This window comes from Morone saxatilis, unplaced genomic scaffold (genome assembly GCF_004916995.1).
Source record: "Morone saxatilis isolate NCDOM2014 unplaced genomic scaffold, NCSU_SB_2.0 Contig2, whole genome shotgun sequence".
NCBI classification, from domain to species: Eukaryota; Metazoa; Chordata; class Actinopteri; family Moronidae; genus Morone; species Morone saxatilis.
The window spans coordinates 3,489,761-3,495,789 of NW_023339762.1; positions in this window are offsets into that span (position 1 = coordinate 3,489,761).

Sequence of the window (6,029 nt, forward strand, 5' to 3'; positions counted from 1 at the left end):
TATCTCCATGCAGTTGGGGAACTTAAGGTTTACTCTGGTCTCCTAAGGTTTAATCTGTTTCTTGTGCACGAGACACATAAACGCAAGTTACTAGTTTGTTACTAACCTACTGTAGTAAGTTAAGCTGTATGTATTCAACAAGCAGCAGTGGCAGACTTAGGTTGTTTGGGGGGCAGGGGCGAAAAAAATAAAAGAAATTTTTTTTTTTGGGGCAGGGGCGAAAAAAATAAAAAGGGCTCCAGAGCACAGAAAGTTGGGATGCATTTATGGTGAAAGAGCAGTCAGGGTTAGGATTAGCATCATGGGGGGCACTTCATCCCATTTCTCCACTGGAAGAGCGCCCTAGAGGGTATTTTAAATAAAGATTTCAAATCCCGGTAGGACTTTACATTACAGGTCTGTAATGACATGGTAATACTGGGGTTCAGTTAGTTGCAATCTGCAGCTTCACCTCTAGATGCCACTAAATGTGGTCTGGTCCTTTAAGTTATCCCATGTAGTTTAATATTAACGGTATGTATTAACAATAGGTGGGTTAGTAATGAGGAACTACATTTAAAGATAGCAACAAGCCAATTGTATATTAATATTTTGGTAACAATATGGTAACCTGTTAAAAATGGTTATATCGGTCCAATATTTGGAATAAAATGTTTAATATGGTAATGTTAATTGGGTAATAACCTAATATAATAGGCTAAGGTAATATAAATTCACAGTTTTATAGTATTATAGGCTACTACCAGCATACCTAAATCACGTTAACATTTTTGGAAGTCAAAATTGGTTAATACCGTATAATAATGCTGGAATTCATCCTCCCTTATGTTCAAAGCATTCACTTTTGTTTTAAGGTAATACTGTACAAATTATTTGTTTAATACTGTGACACTGTAGTTTCTCTGTAATAACCATGAGTCAAAGCTTTCACTGTACTGCAACATACAGTAAATACAACTTACTGAATAGAATAGCCACAAGAAAATAATGCAATGAAAAATTAACAAAGGAACAATTTAGTTGAGGAATAGCCTCGGTCTGTGTCTTCAGACAGGAAACAGCAGCAGAGTGTGTTTCTGAACCAATCAAAGACGCCTTGGAGTCCACCCTTATGGCTCCTGCACTGATGGCAGGAGCCTCATTAGGTGCAGATAGACGAGCTGGTGGAGCAGAAACCACAGCAGAGTCTGGTTCTCTGCTGGGCTCCTCACAATTATCCTCACCATCCAGGAGGTTACATGGTTGCACCATCAGCAACCCCAGTAGAGACTGATTCTGGACTGTGTTCTGGCTGATCTTCTGTTTCATCCAGGTTGATGTTGGCAAGAGGTCCAGCATTGTTGTTCAGACGGGCTGGTGGACTGTTTCTCTGTCCTCCACCAGACCAGGTCCAACACTGGTAGTCAGGTCATCCTGCACTGCAGTGATGACAGGAAGTTCATCAGCGACGGTCTGAAGCCACAGCTGGGCTGGGTGCTGTACTGGTTCAACCGTGCTGATTGTTAAATCCTCCTGGACAGCAGTGATGATAGGAGGTTCAGCAATGGAGGTCACAGGAGGTGGTGGAGCTGGAACCACAGCAGAGTCTTTCTCTGGGCTAGGTGCTGGCTGTTCCTCTGCTTCATCCAGATTGATATTGGTAGGAGGTACAGCACTGGTGGTCAGAGAAGCTGGTGGAGGAGTAATGAGAGCAGTGTCCTCCTCCAGACCAGGCTCCTCTGCACCATTAGCAACCCCAGTAGAGACTAGTTCTGAACTGTGTTCTGGCTGTTGCTCTGTTTTCCTCCAGGTGGATGTTGGCAGGAGGTCCAACACTGTTGTTCTGCTGCAAAGCAGTTAAGCCCTCTTTACCAGGACATCTTGATTGTAACCCTGTCTAACCTTTTCCTGAATAGACCGGCCCATGTGGCCTCTGGTGGAGCAAGCCTCAAAGTTCAGATTCCAGTGCGATCTAAACAACATACAAGTGATCACAGTCCTTTCATGAAGTTGCAATGTTGCAATCGCAATAATACAAATTCAATCAATCCCTGTTAATTCTGCATGACCTCGCAATTTGTCAAATCCTCGCAACTTTTCTGTAGATTTTACCACTGACTGTAGTTTCCCCCCAAAAAACACTGACCTGTATATCAGAAAACTAGTAGCAATGTTATTCTCACTGGAAAAAGCTGCCTTCTTTTAATAAAAAAAGAAAACAACTTTAACACTTGTAAAGAAAATAAGATAGTATTGTTCATTCATTTGTTATTCAGAGGTTAACTCCATCTGAAAATGTTTACAGCATAACATTTTAATACACACACACACACAGACCTGCTAAAGCCTTATAGAGTTTAAAACTCAAATCTTCTAAATTCCCTGGTGAGCAGACTTCCCTCATATGTATGTTAATGAACCACTGTCTCAGCAAAACACACCCTCAGCAGCAGGGGAGTTTAAAGACCAGAGGCTCTGAATGAACCTCACTGTCCTGAGAGATTCCCCTTCTAAGACATGTTTCCCCTTTCTGTACCATTTTGATGTCTTTTTAAGACAGCTTTTTTTTTCATTCGTCAAGTCAGCATTTGCAACATGTTTTGTCCACACTAACTGCCTGAGGCAATGTGTGGCTGTTTTTGTGGCTGTGTGTGAATGGACGCGGATAAACAAATTTGTTAGCGCATGAGCTTTGTCTCCAACGTGACTGACACCTGGCACTGTGAGCCGCAGATTCTACATAACGCTGGCTAAGCACATTGTGATCTTATCATCCGGTGAAGAAAAGTTTTAGGGAAACTTGTTATCGACAGGAATAAAGCTCCCGCTTTGTCATTTCACACATTCCAATGGATGCACAGAGTAAAGCATAATGTGTCACTTCCCAGTAGTATCCTCAGACTGCCAACTGCAGCCCTTCCTATTGTCCTAGCCCTTCTTTGTATGTTTCCCACACCTGCATTCACACTCAAACACTCATAAAGTGACTCAAACTTCTTTCTTTCTCAGGGACTGCAGATGCAAATTAAGCTAAAGCTTAATCCCCCCCCGCCCCCCAATTATTTGAAATGATCAGTCATCAAACGCCTCAAAAAGCTAAAAGAAAGCGAATTCTTTGAACACGTCCTTCATTACATTGCAAGGAACAGTGACCACAGCAGGTGTGCGTGCAGCTCATGGGAATCAGTTTCCTCTGCACACCAACCACAGATCTCTGATCTACACATGTCAGTCACTATATGTTGAAACTCCAGCATCACTGATGCAGGTGTTGAAATAAGCCAGTATTTGTCTGCTGTTGCTGATCTCATCTGGACTCGGTGCAGCTGTCTGGCCAGGTATTTCTTCATGCATTCACATCTAGAGGATGATCTGGGTGTCTCTCACTTAGTCATCTGCCTGGGTCTGTTGTTGATTTGTCTCACACAAGGAGTCAACTTCAACTTTATTTTTTGGGGGGGATGACAATTGGTTTTACATTGGCTCAATTTATCATAGAGATTTTCAACAAACCCCCATACCTTTTAAGTGAGAAAACCAATGCAAATGGTAGACAAAAACCCAAGAGAAGAGATTTCCTGTGAAATGACAGATTTTCATGTATTGTAGGTGTAATAAAATGGTTAAAATCATATGGCTTAATTGCACCCTACATGATTGTCTAAATGCTTGTGTTCTTGCAGAATGTTCGCCTCCTCGCCTCCTCCAGATGTTCATGAAGCAATCTCATATAAACAAAAAATCCTTTAAGAGTGTTGGTGGAATATTTGATTCTGCAGCAATCCCTTTAAGGTATCAGATAAAGATTGGGGATTTTAGTTTCCAAATGCGTGAGCTTCATGCAAATGATTTATTTTTAATTAGTGACAAACACAGCAGGGAAAAAAGGGGAAAAAAGGGCAAGAAAAAAGGAGCATCAGGCAGGAAATTAATTCAGCTTGATTAAGTGATTGTTTATGAGCGATCAGAACCATTAAGTAGAATGTTATTTCCCCCACAATCCCTTTTAAATAGCCCTTGTTTTTACACATTGCTTCATATCCTGCCGCACAGCTGTTGTTTGTCACATGGCTTCAAAAGCTTCAGATTAAGCAAGTGTGTGTTTTGGATATCCATTGCTACAGATGGATGTCTTTAGATATGCATTTCCTCTATCCCAAGACATAAGACTTGATTTCAGTATTACTTCCTTATGATGCTTGTTGTTTGTCTTCTCTGTGGATGATTGCTCAACACACTCATCATCCAGTAAAGGGAATCAGTATCAAGACTGTTTTGTTAATGTGGATGAAGGCCAATTGGACATTGCCGTATTTCCTGGTCTTCCTCTGTCCCCGCACTGTCTAATCTGGGCAGGGATTATTGATGGCCTTGGTCGGTGTATTTGAGAGACAGTTGACAGCATTTTTACATCAGGGAGTGAGAGCACATCCGTACCAGATTAGGGTATTTTTAGGATAAATATAAATAAAGATCCAACATTTAGGAGAATGTGATCGCAGATATAGAATATAATATTCATATGTTTTCATTATTGTATAATCACCTGAAAATAGCAATCGTGTTTGTGTTTGTTATCTTAGAATGAGCCATTTTTATCTTCAGAGGGAGTGGGTCCTCTTCTCCGGAGGCTGCCATGTTGAGTGGCCATGTTTCTACAGTAGCCCAGAACAGACAAACCAAACACTGGCATTAGATTTTTTAGTTTCACAAATTGCAATTACAAATTGCAACATCCAGTCTTTACATATTAAACCACTTTTATAACTAACATGAAGCTTCTGAATTCAGTTTCCTGACATACAGAAATAGTTTATTTAGGCCTCTATGTGTGCTCCAACCCACATTCAATGAATGCTGATTTTAATCTCTTCCAAAGTATCCTCTTTAAGTAGCTTTAATACTGTCAGTCAAATGGTCTGTCAACCTAATTACTGTTTTACTGCATATCTAAACACATTTACAACAAATTACAACAAATACATTTTACAGTATAAAAACCTTTGGCAGCCCTGCAAATGTGTGAATAAAACTAAAATAACCATACACAACCATGAAACTCACTCATTCAACCACACTTTACCTGGTTATATTTTACACAAACCTCAGCTAAATAGTTCTGTTAAGGGACTAATGTCAAGCAGTCACAATGAACATCAATAAATACCAGTTAGGCCACCATTTTGTTTCATTATTTACACATATGGGCTAGCAAGTTTCCATTACAGTGCACAAGTTTCTAACCAGCCCAAACATGCAATTTTCTATATCAAATGTCATCAATTAAAAACATCATCAGAAAGGTTTTGAAGGGAGACAGGAGATGTTTGTTCAAAGAACAGACACTCCCCTTGTGCCAAAACTGAGAAACTAAATTTTAAGAAACAGTAAATCATTTTAAGTAAAATGGAAAATGTGTTGCTTTCACAATTTCAATTTAACAGTTGTAACTATACATTTGTACGACTTTTAAAAAGCTCAAGAGCTTGTCTTGTCATATTTTAGTTTCATATTGTTGTAGGTTGTGTGCCTGCTGTAAAATAAAATAAAAACTTGAGAGCTTTATTACAGTAAAATGACATTGTAGCCTCTTTATGGAGGAAATGGGCAATGCCTCATCATCACCCTGGTCCTTACATTTGTGTTTTAAAGTGAAAAGGATTTTAGAAATAAAATAATAATTTAATGGAATAAACAATAGTGCTGTAGAGTGCGCCAGAATCTCCAACATTTATTACTATTATTTGGGTAAGCTTATTTACACCCTCGCCTCCTCTTACAACCTTATATTTAAAAAAGTCAAAAAACAGAAAGCAGGCAGAGCAAAGACAACAAAAGCCATGACATGGGGGTAGATACGAAGGCACAGAGAACAGGGTCATGGTGTCTGCTGGAACCATGAGGCGGAGGTAAACCTGGCCTGTCAGTAACTAAGATCCCCTCAGCGTTCTAATGTGAAAGTGATGGCTGTTACTTATAAAGTTGAGCCAATACTGTGACTCTAGTCTGTAAACATCTGCAGGGCAAAACTAGGGATCTACTCAGGCACG